Source organism: Galeopterus variegatus, unplaced genomic scaffold (genome assembly GCF_000696425.1).
Source record: "Galeopterus variegatus unplaced genomic scaffold, G_variegatus-3.0.2 Scaffold873, whole genome shotgun sequence".
In the NCBI taxonomy this organism is placed as follows: domain Eukaryota; kingdom Metazoa; phylum Chordata; class Mammalia; order Dermoptera; family Cynocephalidae; genus Galeopterus; species Galeopterus variegatus.
Window position 1 is genome coordinate 235,006 of NW_007726984.1, and position 23,470 is coordinate 258,475.

Genomic DNA, 23,470 nt, shown 5'->3' on the forward strand with positions numbered 1-23,470 from the left:
GGTCGCCTCCGCGCGCAGTTCCTCTGCTGACTCTCCCGGCCTTTGCCGTGTGGGCTGCCAATATTGTTCCCACAGCCGGACCTCCAACAGGATTAGATTTATAAGAAGAGGAAGAGAGGGCCTCTCTCTCTCTCTCCGACATGTATGGACACAGGAAGAATACAGCCATCTGCAAGCCAGGAAGAGGACTTTCACCAGAAACCCCCCATGCTGACACCTTGATCTTGGACTTCTCAGCCTCCGGAAGTGTGAGAAACAAATGTCGTTTAAGCCACCCAGTTTATGGTGTTTTGTTATAGCAGCCCCAAGCAGACTAAGACACTGGGTTCCTGTGTCAGGCCAGTAGCAAGGACAGAAAGAGACTAGAAAGAGGGAAGAAGGGAAAAGCCAGAGTATTTCTCCCCTCTTCTCTGCCTCAGCATCATCTCCAGTAGCAGTTATGCTTCTTTTATGGTCTCAGTTCCCTCTGTTTAGGCTGACTGTGGTTCTAGTTTCGGCTGGTTAAGTCTGGCCCTGAGTTCCAGCAATACCACCTCCTCTTTTTGTCCTTCAAGCCTAGGGGTGCCAGCAGCTCCTGCTGTTACTAATCTCCAGGTCATCTCCTGTTTCACTTTCAGCTCTTTCATCATCTGTGTTACCAATTCCCTGTATTAAATTCCATCTATTGTAAAGAAGTAAATAGGTTTTCTGTTTTCTGGTTGAATTTTGACCATACAAAGGTTATAAATTTTAAAACGTAATATTGTGAAGCTATATTGTGCCATACAAGTAATAACTATGCATAAACACAGATGTCATTCTACACATATCTATCTTTGTCTATCCTGTCCATGAGGCATGCATGACCGTGTTTGTGATCTGCCTTCTCTAATCTAATTGATTATTCCAGAGGACCCAAAGAAGGCCCATCACGGGTCACACTGCTGACCCAATCACAGTCCCTCTCTCAGAAACTTGAACTAAGAAACACAATGGGACATTTTAGCTGGTGGTATTCACTGGAGCTGCGACGCCAAGTTATAAAGTCAGATCTGATGACCATGGTCTGAGAAGTAGAAGAATCCTGACAAGAGAGAGGGGACCAAGGACCAGTCACATGGCTCCTGAGAAGCAGAGCTTGTAGCCCTGGTTTCAGATAGCTTCTATTCTTCAGTACCAGTTTTGCATAAGGCTTGCTATTTCTACCCTGATATTTCGTGAGATTCTGTATATGCTTTTTATAAATGTCTCTTCATTGAGGCTAGGTAGGTTGGGTATGTGTGTTTTGGAGCCCTGGCTAGAACATACACATACCCCTCTACTGACTTTGAGCTGCCCTCAAAAATATTTAGCTTGTGATTGGGCAAAGAAAGTTATGTAGAATTGTGTTTGGGATGAATAACATGAGCAAAAGTTCATGGATGAGAGAGATAAAACTCTAGAATGTCTTTGACTGATCTGCTGTTTTAACTAACTTAGAGTTTATCAAGATACCTTAAAGGTTGACAAAATTGTTTTTAAGTTAAATGTAGTTGGAATTTTATAGCCTTTACTCTATATAGTTAGCTAATAATGTTGGTGTTCCTTGAAGCCTGCTTTAAAAAAAAAAAAAACCAAAACAACACAATTCTAACATTCAAAATAGAGCAGCAATGGTCATTAAATTAAAATGTATTAAAAACTAGATTCATATGCCGCATCTTTTCTCCATATCCTGAAGGTCATGCCACCAGGTTTCTGCAAATTAGGTCAGGAAGAAAATACAGTAAAAAATAAGGTCTCTCTCTAGAAACTTTCCCATTTGCAATTTCCTGAAGATAAACATTTGAAATTCACTCAGGAAGCCTAATGGATCATAATTACCATACACAACACAGTTTTTTGTCTCCTAGTTTGTCTTGCTATTAGGTATTTTGCAGTCATTCATTCTCTCTACAGAAGAATCTTGCTACCGAGATAACACCAATCCTGTGTTGATTAATTGGCTACATTCTAAAACAGGCTGGATTCCATTTTGCTATTTCAATGTGAAATGTAACAGAGAAAGGACTTGGATGGAAATATGAAATGTGCTGTCAGAGGAAAGTCCCAGTTTCAAAGTTTTAAGAGATATTGTTTAGCTTCCCTAATATCTGGAATTTGTTCAGAAATTAAAAAATGAAAAATTTCTGAACAGATATTTGTATACTTTAGTGGGTTTTAGCTGATTATACAAATCTACTTGTCAAAGGGCAACATATATCTTAATGAACTTTTTGATTGCACAGTCATGTATTTTTTAATATCTTCAATTATGTAATTTCAGCTGGCATTGACCTTCGAGATCATACAGCCCATGTGAAAAAGTACAAGAGTTTCTACCCACTCCAAATATTACATGATATTAATGATACTTAATAATCATTTATATATTATGCATATTTGACTGCTGTTGTGAAATGGCTGAATATTCAAACTGAGGCTATCTTTTATGTGTTATCAGAAACAATCAGTAGTCATTAACACAGACAAAACTTTCGGGTTTCTAAACCTGTTTGTCTGTTTTTACAGAACCATATACTTCTATAAAAGGTCATTTACAGAAGCAACTGTTATGAAACCTGACTTTGATAAACTAATTTATTAATAATTTAGCTTTCTGTTCAATGTTTAACTAGTACAATATAAAATTAATACCAGAAAAGTTTTCCAAAAGCGCACGTGTTTTACTTATTTTACAGTTAAATGTTTTAAAATATAAACATAATTTAAAAAAATTGTTCCTCTTGGATCCTGTCACCATAACAGGAGCTGTACTAATATTTATGGCTTTTTGTTTTGTTTTGTTTTTGATTGTTGTCAGGATCTGTTTTTTAAGTTCTGTCACTTAAGCAAAGTTATTTTCATCACACAGGATCCCTGAGCATTCTGTATTTTGGGAGCTGGCTCTTCTTTCAACAAGAAGTATGTGAGTCTGTGTAGCAGCTGCTGGACTCTGAAGACCTACTAGTCAATGGTGCTTTATTTCTCTGTTCTGGCTGCCTGGAGTCTCTGGCCGATCTTGACCTGCAGCACACATGTTTCCCCTGGTTCCTGCCAAACTCCATACTGCATCCCTAGGCCACGTCTCTTTAAATTGGTTGAGGCAGAACCAGCAAGGTCATTACCTTGGCATTCGCCTCCTTGGCGTTCTACTCCACCCCGGCCCTCACGTGCTGTATTTCGTTGTGCATCCTGTTTTGCTCATACTCCATTTCTCTGCATCACTGGTGTCCATTTCTATCCTCCAACCCATAGCATTTTGATTCCCTGATTTTCCTAATATCAATTTGGCTCACACCCAATTTGTGTCTTTTGAATGTCAGTCTTAGCTTATCAACTTGAACATGAGTTTTTGACAACCCCTGGCATTGTTTCTCTCATAAACAGCAGGCAGGTATGCTGATTCTAGTTGCTCCTCATGACTGTGGGACTGGCTTTCTCTCCAGAAAAAAGCCGTTCCTGACTTAAGTTCTCCCTTCTTAATTTACTCTCCACTGCCCTTCGATCAGGAGTGTGGTGCATTCAGGATTCCTCAGTGACCATGTACCTGCTGGCTTTCTGCTCTCTTTCTTTTTCTTTTTTGGCCAACCAGTATTGCTCCTGGCCCTTGCTCCTCTCTAGCCACTATTTGAGCCCCTAACATACCAAAAATAACAACAGGAGTTTGACAGCTTTTGACTACATGTCTAATTGCTGAGTTATAGCTTTCTCTAGATCTCCAGGTTCCATAATTCATCCATGCCTAGAGTTCCAGCATGACAAACTATAATAAGCCATCAGAAGTAGGAAATATGCTATCAACACTCATCAAAGTCTTTAGCAGTAAATATAAAGAAGAGTGACATCTGCACACAAATTCCAAGTTATTTTTAAAGACTCAACAATGTTTCAAGAACCAACAACAAAAAGTCTAAATTAATAAGCAATGTGTTTTATTTGATCTTAAACCTTACATAAGTACACAACACAAAAATTGTCAGCTTCTGGGAGAAATCTTTTCCCAGAACTACTTTTATATTGAAACATTTAAAATTCAAATGAAAACTAAAATTTTAGAGGATTAGTTTCTCCAATTCATCCTTAATAAAGATTGCATCTATAAATGATCCTCCTATAGCACATGTCTGGCACAGTGGCAATCTTGTTGTGGGGTGGCTCCTTGGATCTTGCTCTAAGAGGTCCTGGTAGCCACGTACCCCAGTTGTGAGCACCTTGGGGGCTGCTGTAGCTTGCAGACACAATGAGGGGTCAGTAAGGTGCAGTGAAGCCTAACATCCAGGTGATTCAGGAGACCACAATGTTACGAGCGCCTAGCTAGGTATGTTGGATGTGGCCAATCAGCACTTGACCTTCATTCCTACTTCCTAATGTGAAGTCTTTTGCTGCAGAGGCTGAAATTAAAAAACGTCACTTTTCAGACTCTTTTGCAGCCAGGGTTCCTGATATTTATTAGGGGCTGTTAAGAAGACGCATCTGTGTGAGTTTTGGAAGAAAGACATGAGGTAGTGTTTACTTTATTGTTTTTGACTATTTTCTGCCGGGAAAAATAATCATAGGGTTTTTCTGCATCTGTGTTCCCGGATCCACTCTTCAGTTTTATGTGTGTTGAGAGGCAATTGTATGGCAAGCAGGAATAGTTACCAATGTTTTGTCACCTGTTTGACAGTATCGAGTGGCAGTGGCAGGAGCTTCTTGATTCTAGTGTTCTGCTCACCTCCTTGTGCTCCTGCCCTTTGCCATGCCACTGAGTGAGAGGAATATAGCCAAAAGTATAAGGTGGAAGTGTTGGAATATCAGTTCTGAGCCTGCACCGTAAGCGGCTTTGTGTGTTTGCACTCACCCTTCTGGTATCACCATTAGATGAATATACACCAGTAAACCTGCTGGTCCCAGGAGGTGGATGAGAAACACATGGAGCAGAGCTGCCTTGGTGCAGCTGCCCTAACAGGCCCAGCCCAGATTAGCCAACTGCAAGCTCACAAGCTAAATATATACCTATTGTCAGAGGCTAATGAAGGTTTGTGTTTGTTTGTTAAGCATCATTGTTGTAGCCATAGTTAACTGCTGCGACAGTAATGGTTTATTATTATTAAAGATAATTGATTGTATATATTTGTGGGGTACAAGTAGTTTACTATTGAACTCAGTAGTTCCAATAACAGCCTTTTGATTCCCCTCATATGTAACTGTGACAAATGTAATCTCTTCCCTAGCACAGAAGTTTATAATGTTCTGGGAATCATTCTGAAAGTCTAGTCTAGAGCTTGCTGCTCCAGTGCTTCAAACAATTTTTAAGCATCTAATTCCTTATCTAATTAAAACATCTAGAACCACTTCACACCCATTAGGATGGCTACTATTTAAAAAAAAACACCAGAAAATAATAACAACTGTTGGCAAGGACGTGGAGAAATTAGAAACCTTGTGCACTGTTGTGGGAATGTAAAATTGTGCAGCTGCTGTGGAAAACAGTAAGGGAGTTCCTCAAAAAATTAAGAATAGAACTACCATATGATCCAGCCATTTCACTTCTGGGTTTATACCCGAAAAAACTGGAAGAAGGGAATTGAAGAGATATTTGTACACTTGTGTTCATCACAGTGTCATTCACAATAGCCAAGTGTGGAAGCAACTCCTGTGTCCATCAACAGACGAACGGATAAACAAAATGTGGTATAGACGTACAATGGAATATAATTCAGCCTTAAAAAGGAAAGAAATTCTGACACATACTACAACACAAATGAGCCTTGAGAACATTATATTAAGAGAAATAAGCCAGTCACAAAAAGACAACTCCTGTATGATTCTGCTTCTACGAGGTACCTAGAATAGGCGAATTCATAAAGATGGAAAGAAGGATGGTGATTGACAGGGGTGAGGGGAAGGGAGGATGGGGAATTATTGTTTAGTGGAAACAAAGTTTTGGTTAGCAAAATGAAAAGAGTTCTGGAGATAGATAGTGGTGATGGTTGCATAATAATGTGAGTGTGCTTAATGCCACTGAACTGTACACTTAAAAATGGTTAAAATGATAATTATTTTCTGTGTAATTATATGTATTTTACCATAATTAAAAACAATTTTTAAAAAAGCGTTTTAGTTTCCTGCAGTAAAATCCGAATGACTCGCCAGATGACAGCAAGGACCACTGGGAAGGATCATACCAGTCATTTAGAATGAGTCCCCTAACTGGGCCTCTGCATTTGATCTCATAAATGACATCCCACTCCACCCCTGTGGAGGATATCTAATTAAGGTTGTAGTGGGGCCCCTCTATTTGCTCATGGGGGTGTGTTTCTTCCTAATTTGAATGAGGAATAGAAATGAGAGAATTCAGTCTCACAGTGTCTCATATCCAGAGTTGTTTTCCTTGGTAGGTTCTTTGCTGGTGGGTGATACCTGCTGGTACCTCTACCTAGTAATTCACAGGGATGACTGGTACCTCTCCCTATCTCTGTCAGATCTCCCTGTGTGATGGTTTTGTGCTGTCAGCTTAATTAGGCTAAACTACATTTCCCAGAATTCCCTTTCTAATAGGTACTGGATGTGGTGGGCTACAGAGATATCCTCTAGTGAGAGCTGAAGGAGAAGGGAAGCAGCAGCCACGCTGTAGCATACACAGATTTTCTTCTGGTTATCCAATCAAACACCAATTTTGTTGCTACTGTGAAGAACTTTTGCAAATGCAATTAAAGTCCCTAATCAATGGACTTAAAGTTAGGGAAATTATTCTGCATGGGTCCGACGTAACCAGTTGGAAGGCCTTAAAAGAGAGCATAGCTCTTCTTTGGCATAGGGAGGGGGGAAGAAGGGGGGAGAGAGAGAGAGAGAGAGATGGCATGTGCCCATGGGTGATCTTCCCTTCCTGACCACCTGTGAACAACCAGCTTCTGCCTGTACCCTTGGGGTTCCAGCCTGCTTGTGATCTTCTCTTCCTAGCTGCTTGCCCTACAGACTTTGGACTTGCTTGGCCAGCCCCACAACTGTACACACACACACAAGAGATATATATATCTCCTACTGATTCTGCCTCACTGGTTGAACATGATATACCCTGCAAGATGGTCAGGAAACAGTTAACAGCCCTTTCGTGAATAGCTCCTGCATCGCTAGTCTTCCCCAGATGGACACAGATGTGGGTCTTCAGAAGGAGGGCATCATACATGAATGCTCCCTCTCTGCCAAGCCCTGCCTCTTTCTCACTCTCTTCTTACTCAAATCCTTGGTCCTCTTTTCACAGCCCCCTCTTTTAAAACTCTGAACTGGTGTCCATCATTCCTCCACCCAGGAGGGAGCAGTTCAGATACTTCCAACTCTTACTGTGTTGTACAAATTCCAGGGTTTCCGCTGGATTTCAGGAATTCAGATTTCAGCTAGATGCTGTTGGATGCTTTGCTATCTACCCAGATTTTAACTGTGAAGAGGATGAAATGATACCTGCTCATCTGAATAGAGGACATAGAAGGTCTCTGATTCCATTTGAGGCTCCTCATGTGGGAAAACAGCAGGTGATTTCTTCATTAGTTACCTGTGACACAAACTGATCTCATCTAGAAAGCACACCCATAACAGGCTGGGCTCATATGACCATAGCATACTTCTCTTGTTCATAGACTCCTCCTGACCATGTTCACGTTGCAAAGCCCACCCCAAACAGTGGTTCCAAGAATTTTGGGAAGGTTGACACAAATTCCAGTTAGAATTTTTCTTTTCTTCTTTTTTTTTTTTTTTTTGGATAGCTGGCTGGGCTGGGGATTTGAAACCCAGTCAGATTCTTTTTGATGCCCAGGTCACTCCTGGAATTGGGAGGTGAATGGAAATCTGTTCATTATAGATTGACCCTCTACCCAAATTGTTGCAGATTTGAGTCAGACCTCGGTTCAGGAAGTTCCCTGAGCCCCTGGAGTTTGTCATTTATGTGAATCTGCAGGTAGATTCTGGTGAACCTCCACCCTCTGGCTCATTTTGGGATCAGGATAATAGGGTGTAGGGCCAACCCTGCTCTTTTCCCATTGTCATATACATAATAGCCTGAATAAGTCACCAGTACAAAATGACTGCATCTTCTCTCTAAAAAGGGTGTAGTTTAGCCTGCATTTACAGAAAATGCACACTCTAATTCCAACTCCCATTTTGTGTCCTACATACACCTTACCAAGGCTTTCCTCAGAAATAGCCAATGTAAGGACTTACCCCTGATTAGCAAGGTGTGCCGGCTACAAGGTAGGCAATGTGTAGTACAGGTTGGTAGTGCCGCACCCATGCTCCTGGAGTTCTCAGTCTCTAGACTTCCAGTTGCCAGTATCTGCATCTACGCAGATGAGAGTTCATTTCTCCACCCCCACGAGTACAACTGTTGACAACCAATTGCCTAATTACAGAAGGCTAGAAATACAAAGAGGAGTTAACACTCTGCCCCCTCACTCCAGTAGCCCTCAATTGTTGACTCTTGTATAAATACATTTGTATTTATACATTTTATGTGTAAATACTCCAACTCCCTCACATCATTGATATAGAGAATTCTGAGACATGTGTTTTGCACTGTTTCCAAGGGTTTCTACCAGGGGGATTGAGCTCCAGCCCCCACTGTGTTAACTGACCCAATAGTACTCCTTCTGTTGGCTGCTTTCCCTTCTTCTTACATCGCCGCCTCACTTCTTTCCCTGTGTTATCTTCACTTCCCAGATAAACTACTTACACCCAAACCCTTGCCTCCTGTGTGCTTATGGGAGAACTCCAGTGGAGCCACAATGTATGCTTTGTTCCTTAAGTCTCCTATGAGTCCCTGGAAGTGAAGCCATAGTATCTGCCTGCCCCCCTCTCCCCCCGGCCAACTGAATGGTTGGATGGCCATGTCTGCTCAGGTGAGGGTATTATGCACACCACATAATGAGACTAGGAAACTCATGGAACCTTCCTGGCAGGGCTCTGTGTTGCATGTGAGGCCTCCCATCTCTGCCTCTCCTACTCTGTAGGAGAAAAGCAATGACATCTCTTCAGCTTTCCTCCAAATCCCTCGAATCTGGGATTTGAGTATCAGAGCTGCATTAAGCTTGAAAATGAACCTGGATTCCCTCCCAGTGATTTTCAGGAGAAAAAGTTTAGACGTCCTAGTGTGATAAACTGAGATGGGTATGAGGTAGGTGGTGGGAGCAAAGAACAAATATGGGAAAAGAACAAAAGGGTGAAGACTATTGCTGGAAGGGGAAAAAAGGGACCTCGTTTCCACCTCTGTTAAGTGCTTGTGCTGGTTACACAATGTGTGATGGGTCAGCCTGGGTTAAAGTCACCATTGCAGATGAACCATAAATTACCTTGATTTTCCTGTAGGAACATTATCTCACTATAGTCGGTAAGATTCTTTTCGGCGCTGAATTCTACTTTTTTCTCCTCTGATATTAAAACTGAACACATTAAAAGGAAGAAGTCCCTGCAGCAAAGGCTGGCTTGAGGAGTCACTCCAGGCTCTACCTGCCACTGTCCCTATTAGACTGTGTTCTCCCTGGTTTCGGTCTTTGATTCTGCACCCATGTTATCACAGCATGCCTGAGAGAACTGACAACTCTGGTCCTAACCTTGAGGAACTCATAATCCAGTTGAGTAGACAGCCCTATAAGCAGATTCAAATGGTAGATAGTAAGTGTTAAATAAGGCCAGAACTTGAGTGCTATGAAAACACAGAAGACAAAGCAGCTAATTCTACCTGGGGACACTGAAGATAGCTGAACAAAAAGGCCCTTAAAAATGGAGAGATTTTCAAGCTGAGAGGTGCAGTGAGGACATTTCATGCAGAAGGACCACCATGTCTACTCTTGATGTGATTCTTGGAATCTTCATTTTAAGGCAAGTAAATCTTTTGAGGCTGGTTCTGAACTCCAAATGAGTTCTTTAACAAATGTTGGGGAAAGAGAATCCATTTGGGAAGTTTATATTTTGGAAAAAAATTTTAAGTTAGTTTAGCTTTCAGAGACTATTGCTGACGTGTAGCTTCTAAAAATTTAACACTTATTTCTTACTAATTGAGAACTTTAATGGATAAGCCACATAATTTGAAAGTAATACCCACAGGAAACATATTAATGAGGGTCAAAGCACAAATACAAAGTCACTTGATGTGTATATTGCTTTTGATTAAAGGGAAAGAATGCCTAGAGATCAGATTTCAAAAGCAATTACCAAACAAGTCTGGGCAAGGTATAAATTCCAGCCCTGACTTTTCACCTTAAAAAAACCCAAACAAACCAATTTTCTGTGAAGTCCTTGCCTGTCTTGAAGCATTGCTGAGATATGAAGATTTTGGAGAGTTTTGAGTAGGGAGTGATGGGATTACTTTTGCTATAGGGCTAAACATAGACTGGAGGCCCTTTTCATTTTCTTTTTTGATAGAAAAAATTTAAAAATTTAGAGATGCTTTTTATTATAATTATCATTGATATGAAAAATTTTCAGTTGGACATTTGTATATGGGATATTAGACACTGTGAAGGAAAATACTAATGAATGTGTAAGTCTCCCCATTTATTTAGAGTCTGTGGGTTGTATTAAATTCTGGGTTACTGAAGTTGTTAAGGTCTAGTAACAGTATGATCTCTCCATGATGTCAGGAGCCCTATCTTCTTACTCTGACATTATCAGCACTCATATTCTATCCCTTGGTTGAAAATGGCTATTTCAGCTACAACCAATGATCATTTTTTTGTAAAAGTAATGAAGCTTCAACCACAGGATTCTTCACTTGCATGGGTCCTTTCCATATGTTATGTATGTTGATGGGGTTGCAGATTTCTCTGGGATATGATAGCAGGGGTTCTTACCCACTTTTTGTGCCATGGCTCCTTTTGACAGTATGGTGAAGTCTACGAACCCCCTCTCAGAATAATGATTTTACAAGCTTAAAGTAAAATGCATAGGATTACAAAGGAAAGCTATTATATTAAAAATCAATGCTCAAAATGTTAAAAAATTTGGGATATAGAAATATACGAGATTCCTTATTAATGATTAAATAATAAATTTAATTATGGCCTTAATAACTGCCATAATTTTGAAGTAGTAATGAATATTAATTATATTTGACATATTTGCATTAATTATAACATCATATGAAAGTATCTAGTTTCTACTGATGACAAAGTCACAGGTAAAGCAAATACTACATTTATAGTAGAAGGAAAATATTAAAAGTTGTACAGTAGGGGATCTGAGGGGTGCATCTTCATGGCCTCTACATTTGTTCTGTAATTAGGAAGAACAATTATTTGATTATCTGTATTTTCCATCCCAGCTAGTTTCTCTCTGTTCCTATTAATCTCTTCTCATTGATATATGTTGTAATTATCTCAGGTCTTTCCTCTATATCAGTAATCCAAATTTTTAGTAGTAACTGTTCTGTTTCTTATATATTTATTTGTTCTCTAATGATTTTATTCCAGTTCTCAATTTTTCCTTAGATCCACAAACCCTCTTTTTAATTTCATTTTGATCTTTTATTTGTTCTCTTGCTTTCTTTAAGTTGGGGAAATGTCTTTCTGTTTCTTGGATTAGGTTTTTTTCTGGTTTGAGCCTTTTGTCTGATTCTTCAGTTTTCTATCTCCCTCCCTCTCACTGTTTTGGTTTTCATTCTTTCATTCTTCCTTTTTTAAATGTTCCAGATTAGGGTTTTCTGGTTGTTCATGCTGTTCTTTTTCATGTGCGGCACCATCCAGGCATGCATTCTATTTACTCAGATAGAGTGTAAGTGATTTCTTGACTCCCTTTCTGCTACATGAGAGACCACTTTTTTTCCTCTGGGTTGTAATATGGGAGAGGGGGTTTGTTTTGTGCTTGCTCTTCTGTAGCTGGAGGAGAGATAGCCGTAGTGTGAATGTAAGGGGAGGAGGTGTCTTTGTTCTTGATTAAACACCACGTTTCACTCTGCCTCTTTAGGGAGTGTACACCATTCCAACAGGGCATATCATGTATGCAGCACTGAAGCCTTCACTTCTGTTAAAGAAAAATGAACTTGCTATTCATTTTTCTTGTTTTATCCTCTTCTTTTCTGGTTTCCTTTATTCCTTAGTGAAAAGAAGAGTTAAAAAAGAGAGAAAGAAGTGGTCACTGTTAGCTTTTCTCCAGACTTGAGGAAATTAGTGAGAATTTTCAGGATTCAGTACATCTGGATGGTGGAGGTGGTGTTAGGAGCTGAGCCAGTTGCTTCTGCAGCTCCAGAATCTCCTGTTTCTTTCTGTGAACGCCTGTTTTAGGGTTTATAGCATTAGTTTAAACACTTTTTCTTGTTTGGTGGCTGTTAGTAAATTTTTTGGATCATTCTGTTAGGTGAAGTAGGTTAGAACTTCTTTGAAGAAGTTTCAATCTCATATTCTCCTAGGTGTCTGAGCCTCAGTTTTTTGAATAATAAAATGGACCTAAGTATATCTAACTCAGAGAGTTGTTATGATGATAAAATGGATTGATATTTGCGAGTACTTAGAACAGTATTCCATGCAAAGAAGGTAGGTGGTAGTTGAGGGGACACATTTAAATTAAATAAAATGAATAACTACAGTAACATCTTTATATATACTATAAAATATGAAAAATATACATCGTTTTTAGCCCTCTTTCTCAAGATATGTTATATTTCTAATACTTAAAAATATGAATACTTTATTGCTAAGGAAGGGCACACGATCAATTCAAACATCTAAAACAAGTATAATGCTTAGACCATTAATTTAAGATTGACTCCTGATTTATTTCCTACATTCTTATCTTTTTAGGTGAGTTGGGAGACCCAGAAGAAATCACAGTAATCTTTAATAAACATGTCAATATATTTGCAGCTAATTCTTTGATTATTTAGATGGCGATTTTCTGAATGTTTGATTATCAGTACCTCCCAGATGATGTCCAGAAAGCAAGAAGAGATTCTGCTAGTTGGTATTGTTCAAATTAATGTTTTTTTTTTTTTTTTTTTTTAAGCAAACCCTTTCCCCCAAAAAGAGGGAAAAGCCCCATTTGCAGCTAATTCTTTGATTATTTAGATGGCGATTTTCTGAATGTTTGATTATCAGTACCTCCCAGATGATGTCCAGAAAGCAAGAAGAGATTCTGCTAGTTGGTATTGTTCAAATTAATGTTTTTTTTTTTTTTTTTTTCTATTAGTGATATCTAGACCAGATGAGGATTCCCAAGCAATTCCTCCCATTTGGGAGATTCCACGTCAATCTCACAGTAGAAATCTGCGTTGCCTCTTCCCTGAGCCTTCTGGAAGAATGACACATCTGCCTTTATTAAATGGAAAGTGAAAGGAGACAGGGCAAGCCTTGTAGAACCACTTGTTCAAAGAATCAAATATATGTGTCTGTATAGTTGGATAAAAATTTTTTAAAAATGTATTTAAAAAGAGAGACAGAGAGGGCAATGTGAACATTTTCCCCCATGCTTTTTTCCTACAATCATACAAATTGTAAATTTCTTTAGAGTGAGGAATTCTGTCAATCTATCTTTTTGCCCCCATCCCTAACACAGTGACTGTCACATAGTAGGTATGTAAATATTTTTTTAAGAAATAACATGTATTTAATGGGTGAGCTGAGTAGACACTCCAATCTGATTTATAGCTATCATTTACTGAGCTTGTCAGATCTAAAATCATATTTTTCATGTTTCTGAGAAAATATCTATGTAATTAGAGGACTTTATTGGTTGTTATCTAATGCTACCAGAGAAATTGCTGTCACAGCTGTTCTTGAGACTACACTATTTCCAAGCTTTCTTTTAGTTAGGGTCAAGTGTATCATTTTGCCACATCCTACTGGATAGAGTAAATTCTAGAAGCCATTTGGAGAGGCTGTTGTGGGTGTAGGTGACATTTCTTCCCCAGGTATTGATAGTATTCATAATATGATTATTAGAGATTCCTCAGATTTTTATATCTATGTCCTGACAATCACCTTTTGTCAAAAAGACAAATGACTCCTTTTTATTATTGGGGTGTGTGTGTTAAAGAACACACTTGACCAATAACATTACAGCTAAACAGTCAGGAACATGTCATGACTCACATTCTCTTGGGTGTTCACCTTTTGGTTCATGGGTGGCTTACATCAGTCAAGGCAATTGCATTCTCCAAAATTAACAGGCGTGTACCTACATATTGTGTTTTAATATACCTCCTTTCACAACTGGTAGTATTATTTACCTAGGATCAAAAGGTAGGTATTTAAGTGCTGAAAAAGCATTGCACTTTCCAGTCCCCATACCTTTGCTTACCATCCTTCTATAATGAATGTCATCTATTGTTTCCATGTGTCAGTTGAGGTCATTTCTATCCTTTAAAGCCCATGTCAAATACAATCACTTCTCACACAGTGCTTTTTATTATAGCACCATTTATCTCAGATGGGTTTTAAAATGAAAAATACATACACCTATTTAGAGTAAAGAAGAGTTGAGATCAGTGGGTAGGAAGCCAACCAGGTACAGATGGACCAGCATGAAGTACTTTGAAAAAACCAATCAGTAATAAGAATTCTGATGCTATTGCATTGGGAATATATCTTTAGAATTCAGCATTCTTATTCCATTTGCTGTTATCTTTCATGTTCTTGTCTTTTCCAATTTATTAGGCAGCTTGGGGACAGGGATGAGGCCTGTATTTTGTGGTGCCTTGCATATAAGTCCTGAAAATTGTTTTGGGCTCACACATCTAGGGCACAAAACAAAATTGGTCAGATCAAGTGAAATGAGTTGGAAGATTTTTAATTAACTTTGAAATGATTGCCAGCCAAGCTAAAACCACTCTTCATTAGGTGACTAGATCTCACTCTCATTAAGTACATTAATCCATTAATTAATATGAGGAATTTTAGTGGGCACTTACTTTACACCAATAACTATGCTTGTTGCTGGACACTGTGCTAAAGTGCTGCATCACCTGTACTAATATGCGCACCCGTAGAAAGGATTTATGGAAAATACATACCATACTAAATTTTTAAAATTATGGTTTGGAATATTAAAACAAATATAAATGGTTAAGGCAATTGCTCTATTTTTGTGACATACTCTAGTTTCATTAGGAACTTTTGTTCATTGTCAAAATGATTCTGAAATATCTTGAATTATTGAAATATTTTGCTAAATATTATTACTCAATGAGAGTGGTCACATTTCTTGGCAGGAACCCTTTAAAAATAATTTCACTGCTTCTTTAAAAAACATTAGTGACTTAAAATTATTTTTAAACATTCTGATTCACTTCTTCAGTGGATTCAATAAGATAATTAAAGCCCTTCTACTCTTTTACCCTGACACTTTTAAAGTGACCTACCTCTATTTTAATTACTCTTGGGTCTTCCTGCCATAAGACAATTGTAGAATTTCATTTTTTCTCATAGAAAAGATAGGTCTGTGGCTATTGATAATTATTAAGTATGAAAAATTATGGTATCCATAGAGAATATGAGAACAAATCTCATCTGTGTGTTAGCCAGAGTAAGGAGAGGCAAATTAACTTTCATGAAAAATTGACTTTGAAGAAGAAAAATCAGGATGATAGAAGAAGAAAGATTAAAGAAATGTGATCAGTTTCCAAGAGAGAAGAGTTAACTTCTCTTCTCTTGATTTGGGATTGTTGGAATTACTATTAATGATGATGCAGTATTTAGATATTATATGTTAACTGCATAATAATTATGCAAAATAATATAATTTCACATCTGTAGAGAATTATGTGGTGGTTTAAAATATGTCCATGAGATCTTTGACACTCTTCCCTTCAAGGATGGAGGGTACATCCCCTCTCCTCGAATGTGGGCTGTACTTAGTGATTTTCTTCTAATGCATAGAATAAAGCAGAAGTGATGGGAAGCAACTTAGGAGACAAGGTTATAAAAGGCACTGCAGCTTCCTCCTTGTTCTCTCCCTTGCATTGCTTGCTCTGGGGAGAAGCCAACTGCTATGTTGTTAGGACACTTAGGCGACCCTGTACTTAGGCGACCCTGTGGAAGGACCCCTGCAGTGAGCAACTGAGGCATCCTGTCAACAGCCTTGTCAGTGAGCCACAGTAGAAATGGGTCATCCAGCCCCAGTCAAGCCTTCAGATGATGGCAGCCCTGGCTGATATCCTGACTGCAGCTGCATAAGAGCCTCTGAGCCTGAACCACCAAACTAATCTGCTCCCAAATTTCTGGCCCACAGAAACTGTGAGATAATAAATATTTGCTGTATTAAGCCACTGAGATTTTTCTTCAGGGGTGGGGGTGGAATTTGTTACACAGCAATAGCTAACTAATACAAAATTTTATAACAGGATTTATTCTCAAGAAACAAATAATTTCATCTGTCTGAATCTGAAAGAGGTATAATATAAGGAGTTGAAAGTATTGGAAGAATGATATTTAGGCCATATTTGCGGAATAATACCACTCTACTTGCCTGCAAAAGGAGCTGCTACCTCTGCCATTATTAGGAAAGTGAAATATGGGAGGTTTCCTCTGGAACTTCTGACTTCAATGAACTCTGCTAAATAAATCAGGAAGCCTCCAACACTATTGCCAATGCTATGATACCCACAAAGTTTCTACCTGGATACAGGACTGTGGCTGCAGAATAAAGCAAGTATATGTATCTTTAGTATCAACCAAAGTATTGGGAAAAATGCCTCTGCTTTGCTACTGCCTTCCAAGACACATGAAAATATATCTGGTTGGTAAAAATCCAAACCCAAACAAAAAAACAAATAAAAACGTGCCTCCAGAACCCTAGCTGTGAGGACACCTGGGAAATGTTGTAGCTTTCTGGTCCCTGCAGTGCAGGAAGGCAGACCTAGTTGGGTGTTATATATTTTTTGTGTTTCTATAAATATTCTTGAGCTTTGTTCTTCAATACAGGTAAGTTTCTTGGACACTGATTGTTTTGGGTCTTGCTTGTAAGATTTGCTCAGCTAAGTTTAGTCTAGAGATAATTATTTTCCACTATTGAATCAGGAGCTTTCCAAATATCCTACCCAATACCTGTGGATTATGAGGCTTTCTAGTCTGGTTGGTGGGCACTATTCTAGGCCCTGCGTGGGTACCAGGCACTGTCCTCTCTAATCCTTTCACATAGCTCTTTCCTTGGCATAGAGAATTTTCCTCACACATGGGATGATCATTACTCTGCTGAATATGTAAAGGAAGCCTCTGCAGATCTCTGGGTTTTTTTCTATGTGCAGCTCTCTCCTCTCTGATATACTTTCATGTGAATTTTGTCACTTTGGTCTCCCTGGACACTCAGTTCCTTCTTCTTAACTCAGGGAGTCCGCCTGGCTCCTGGGTTTCCCGTCCCTACACTGCAGTCTGAAGACTCTCTTAAGCCGGATCACTGGGGCAATCATAGGGCTCACCTCATTTCCTGTTTCTTGGAGATCACTGTCCTTCATTTCCTGATGTCTAGCATCTCCGAAACTGTCTTTTCAGATACTCTGTGTCCTTTTTATTTTTAACTTTTGATTGTTACAGATTGGAGGATAAATCTGGTCCCTGTTACTCCATCTTGGCCTCTTACTGGCTTTTTGATCAGAGTCTGTATCACATCCTGTAGGAAAGCATTCCAAACTAACATGCTATTAGTTACCAGGTGACACTATTACTGAGTTTTCAATAAAGTGTTCTACTGTTTTATAAGGCTGACTTCTTCTGGGTGATGGGATACATGGTAATATCAGTGATCGCCGTAGGCATCAATTCATCACATACTTTATTTTTCTGTACATTTAGCCCTTTGGTCAGTAGCTGAATGAAAAGACATTTAGTAAGTCTATGGATGGTAGTGCTGGCAAAAATATGACAGATAGGAAAGATAATCTATATCCAGAATACATCTCTATTCCATTGGGACAATCTCTGCCTGTCTATGATGTAGTCAACTGGCCACCAGGTACTAGTTTATGGTACTCTGTCATGAACTCATTGCTGGTTTCTGCTGTTGGCAGATTGAGATCTCAGCAAAGGAAGTAGCCAGATCAGCCTTGGTGAGGGCAAATCCATCCATCCCACAATGGCAACCTGTTCACGTGCCCACTAAGTAAGTACTGCGGGGGCTGGAGAAAGACTCTGACTGACATCCCCATAACAATTTTACCTGTTCACCAGATTTCTGAGAGCCTCATCTGCAGTGGTTGATTTTTGGTTAGCATTCACAACAGACACAAATAATTTTACACTTTGAGCCAATTCTGAGAGGTTATCTGTTTGTTGTCTACTGCTGTATAACAAATCATCCCAAACTTAATGGCTTAAGACAACATTTATTTTCCTCATGAATCTGCTATTTAGGCAGGTCTTGCAGGGCCAGAATGTCTCTACTCTACCTAGTATCACTCGGGTGACTTGAAGGCTGGGGGCTGGGTTATCCTGAAGGCTCTCTCACTCACATATCTGGAGGTTAATGTTGATATAGTCTGGGTCTTCAGCTGTGACTAGGACTGGAACCTCTACATGTGGCTTTCCCATGTGGCTGCTTGGCTTCCTTGCACCATGGTTACTGGGTTCTGAAAGTGAGCAACCCAAGAGAACCAGAAGAAAGTTATATTGCCTTTTATGACTTAGCCTTTGAAGTCATATGACATGACTTCTGTCACAGTCAGACCTGCTCAGACTCAAGGAAAGAAACAGAGACCTCACTGCTCAATGGAGGAGTGTCAAAGTCACGTTGTAAGGAGCACTTGGGTTGGGATATATTGGTGTGACCATTTTTGGAAGATACAGTTTGCCCCCCCATCACTAGCTCTTTCCCAAATGCCCTCATCACTAATCTTCCACTCTTATTTCTTCCAAGACCTTGGCCATCTGGCCAAATTGGTATTCTTTGTTCATGAATTGATGTTTATCTATACTTTTGGGCATTTCTTACATTGCCAAGAAAAGAGGATAAGGACATGCACTGTTCAAAGTTCTGCTCACTGAATTTGTCTGCCTCATTGTCCTTTGTAGCCCATGTAAGTGGCATTTGTAATACTAAGTCCACTTACAGAAGGTGCAACATGTTATGCAGAATGATGTGAAAACCTTTATTTTTTAAATTCCCAAGCAGTTGTTGTAGGTGATTATTTATGAGATGGGGAGGATATGGCAGTGCATCAGGAGTAGGAACACTGAGAATATAAGACACATGTTGATGAAAAATGCTGGTGTCTTCAGAACCTGCATGAGCCGGGACTTCTTTTTCCTTGTGCGTGGAGTGCAGCTGCACACAACTTTAGTGTTTGCTGGGTCAGATTACACCCCAGCTGAAGAACGGGAGATCAGGTTGCACAGTCACTTGAAATCTGATGGTTTTATAGAACAGCAGGCTGAATAATAGCCCCCAAATATGTCCACAGCCAAATCCCCAGAACCTTATATGGCCCAAAGGACTTTGCATATGTGGTAAAGTTAAGGATCTTGATGGATGATTACCCTAGATTATCCGGATGGATCCAATATAATCACAACATTCCTTATACAAAGGATACAATGGGAATCAGTCAGAGGAAAAGGTGATGTGGTGATGGAAGCAGTGATTAGAGTGGTGCATTCTGAGGAAAAAGGAAGGGTCCAGAAGCCAAGGGCCATAGCCACTAGAAGCTGAAAAAGGCAAGGGAACAGATCACCCTCTCAAGGCTTCTGGAAGGACCCAGTCCTCCTGTCAATACTTTGACTTTACCCCAGAGAAACTGATTTCAGACTTATGATCTCCAGAATAGTAAGTGAATAAATTTATATTATTTTAAGCCACTGTATTAGTTTCCTGTGTCTTCTATAACAAATGACTACAAATTTGGTAGGTTAAAGCAACAGAAATTTATTCTCTCACAGTTCTGGAGGTCAGAAGAGTGAAATCAGTATCACTGGGCTAAATTCAAGGTGTAAGCAAGGCCACACCCCCTAGGGGAGGTCTCTAGGAGAGAATCCACTCCTCGCTGCTTCTGGCTGCTGCCATTCCTTAAGCTTGTGGCTACATCACTGCAGTCTCTGCCTTCGTCTTCACACTATCTGTTCTGTGTGCACATCTTCTCCTCTTCCGTCTATCAAGTTTCCATCCACTTCTCTCTTATGAGAACATTTGTGATTGTATTTAGAGCCCACCCAGATAAACCAGAATAATCATCCCAAGTTATTTAAGTTAATCACACCAGTGTGGACTCTTTTTCCTTATAAGGTAACATTTTACAGCTTCCAGGATTAGGACTTGATATCTTTGAGTGACCATCATTCAGCCTAGACAGCTACTAAGTGTATGGTAATTTGTTATAGCAGAAACAAATACAGGTAGGTATTAATACAGGACACAGTATAAATAAATAAATAAATAAATGAATGAACGAATGAACAAACGAATGAATGAATGAATACAGGACACAGTAGCAAGCCAAAAGTTCTTTCTCAGAAGAAAAATAATTATTTTTTAAGGTGCACTTGGCTTTCCTGTGAAACCCTAGGAGTTTGGGCAGTGATTCTTTGAATGTAGTTTTTCGGATCAGCCATCAATATTTCAAACTTCACTGGACATGCTAAGTTATAAGGGACACTTGTAAGTCAGGAACAGCTGGAAAACTTCTCTTTCTCTTGGTGCCATTCAAAAAAGGCTGTCTTGAGGGTCACTTAGTGAATGGATGGGAACCTCACACTTAAGTGTGTGATATATGTTGTCTCTAAATCCCAAGAGGTCCATTAAGCATTGTGCCTCTTTCTTGGTGGGAAGGGGTACAAAGTGCAGTACCTTTTTGAAGAGCTATTCTGACATGTTCCAGTCTACTGGACGCCCAGAAACCTCACTGAAGTAGCAGGTCCCTGTATTTCTTTGCCCGTGTTTGCCTTATTAAGGCATTCCAGTCCTAATAACTATTTGTTATGTATTCTTTTAAGCCCCTTTATTTTCATCTATATATATGCAGATATTCTGCACTTATTTACTTCTCACCCAACTGCTTTTCATCTTTTCCTTATTTAAAATAGACGATGATGGGTTAATCAATTCTGACATCTACACTTTCTTTTTTTTTTTTTTTTTGTCTTTTTGTCTTTTTTCCGTGTCCGGCAACGGATCGCAACCCTCAGTGTCGCCCCCGTACCGGACCGGGGACCGGCAACGGGATCGCAACCCTCGGCGTCGCTCCTGCGCCTCGCTCAGCCAGTGAGCGGGAACCGGTCTGCATGTGGGATCCGAACCCTCGGGCGGGAGCGCCGCCGCGCTTCCCAAGCGGCGCACTATCCAGTGTGCCACCGGGCCGGCCCGACATCTACACTTTCAACTCCCACCCAGAGTCCCTGTGAATCGAATGAAAGAGAGATGTTGTGGAATGAAAATACTCAATATGCTGATAATAGGCATCTTTTCTCAAGCTCATTTAAACCAGATGCAAAAAGAATTTGTTATTAAGTGGGATGTGTGTGGCTTGTCTTTTTTGTGTAGATTGGGGGAATATGCAGGTGGTTTTGTCTACTACATTCTTCTATTTTTGAGCCAGATGTGTTCGCAAATACAAGTGGCACACATTTACTGTGTGTATGTTTACATGAATAAATTCCTCCCTCAGGAAAAGCTGAGGATTGGAATGATCAAAGCAGGATCCTCTTTCTTCATTTCAGAGGCATGACTATGTGATGTATTTACCCTTCAATGTTCAATTTCTGGAAGAACTAAATATTTTCACATCTATTCTGGTTGTGTTATTTGTTTCCAAGCCTGATTATTTACAAATCTATCCATATATGAATTTAGATCCCTCCAAAAGCTTAGTTCTTTGAAAACGATTGAAAAATAAAAGAATATTGAATACAATTTCTACATATTGTAGGAAAAAAATATCCACTTCAGATAAAATTGAAGAACATGTCTGCACATTTTCTTTTATTGAAGGTAAAAAAAAGTCCTAGGGCTCTTAAATGCTGGGAGCTTAAAGGATATAGGGAAAAACATTTCATTTTGTAGAAAGCACAACTGAAGTCTCATAGAGCTGAGACTAGAATTTCAAGATGGTTTTGTTTGCCTCTCTAGGGAATCAAAGAATTAATACAAAATCTTGATAGAAATGAAATCTTAAAATCAAAGCAAGATTTGTACAATGGAATATTATCCAGCCATAAAAAGGAATGAAGTACTGATACATGCAACAACATAGATGAACCTTGAAAACATCATAAGTGACAGAATCTAGACACAAAGACTACGTATTGTATGACTCTATATTTGTGAAATGTTCAGAACAGGCAAATCTCATAGAAAGTAGATTAGTGGTCGCCACGGCTGGAGGAGGGGAATGAGCAGTGACTGTTAATGGGTATGGGGTGATGAAGATTAGATAGTGCTGATGATTGCATAACTCTGTGAATATACTAAAAACCACCGAATTTACACTTTAAAGGGGTGAATTTTATAATATGTGGAATATTTCAACAGAGCTGTTATATAAAAAAATCAAAGCAAAAAATCAAAGAATTTTGCCTAATGAATCATTTCTCAAGCTTTAATAAGATGTAGCATTTCCCCAAGCTTTTGAAAGACAGACATAGATAATGACACTACAGGTAGCTTCTTATTATGTTCATTTAATTAATATGATGGCTAATCTAACAAAAATAAAAGGAAAGTTGTCACCAAAAAGATCAAGGATTTGTCCTTAATTCACTTAATGATCAAGAGAGAGAAAAATCTTCTGACACTAAAAGGTTAGGGAGAAACAATTGACCCTGCTTAATTATAAACTGCATTGTAAAGACCTTAGCAAATGTTAGCAATAGTGATCCTCAAGGAAACAAATTCCCCTTTATTTATGATAATTGCTATTCAACATAGTGGACACCTGCTGGCATCTTCCAGAATGCAGATCTTAGCAACTGGGGGAAGTCTTTCATTATATATATATATATGAACAATTAAACATCTTAACTAAATAAGCAAGGCTTTTGTTATAGCTAGGTAGTCCTCATTCTGCGTCATGCTTATAAATATCTCAACTGGATTGGCCACAATTTTCAAGCTTTTTGTTTGTTTGTTTAAAGAAAATCAAGCAATATAGTAAGTTTGGCAGACACTGTAGTGTGTAACCTATATCAATTTCCTCCTCCTTTCTTACCACCAGAACCCTGATTATGTTTAAAGGGATGTTGTGGGCTGAGTTGTATTCCTCTGAAATTCATATTTTAAAGTCCTAACCCCCAGTGCCTTGGAATGTGACCATAGATGCTCCTTGACTTATGATGGGGTTACATCCTGGCAAACCTATTGTAAATAGTAAATTGGAATATTCTAAGTCAAAATACATTTAATATACCTAAGCTACTGAACATCACAGCTTAGCCTAGCCTACCTTAAACATGCTCAGAACACTTATATTAGGTACCTGGCTTGTTAGCTCAGTTGGTTAGAGCATGGTGCCGATAACAAGAAGGTCCAGGGTTCAATCCCTGGGCCAGCCAGCCACAAAAAAAAAAAAAAAAAAAAAAAAAAAAAAAAAAAA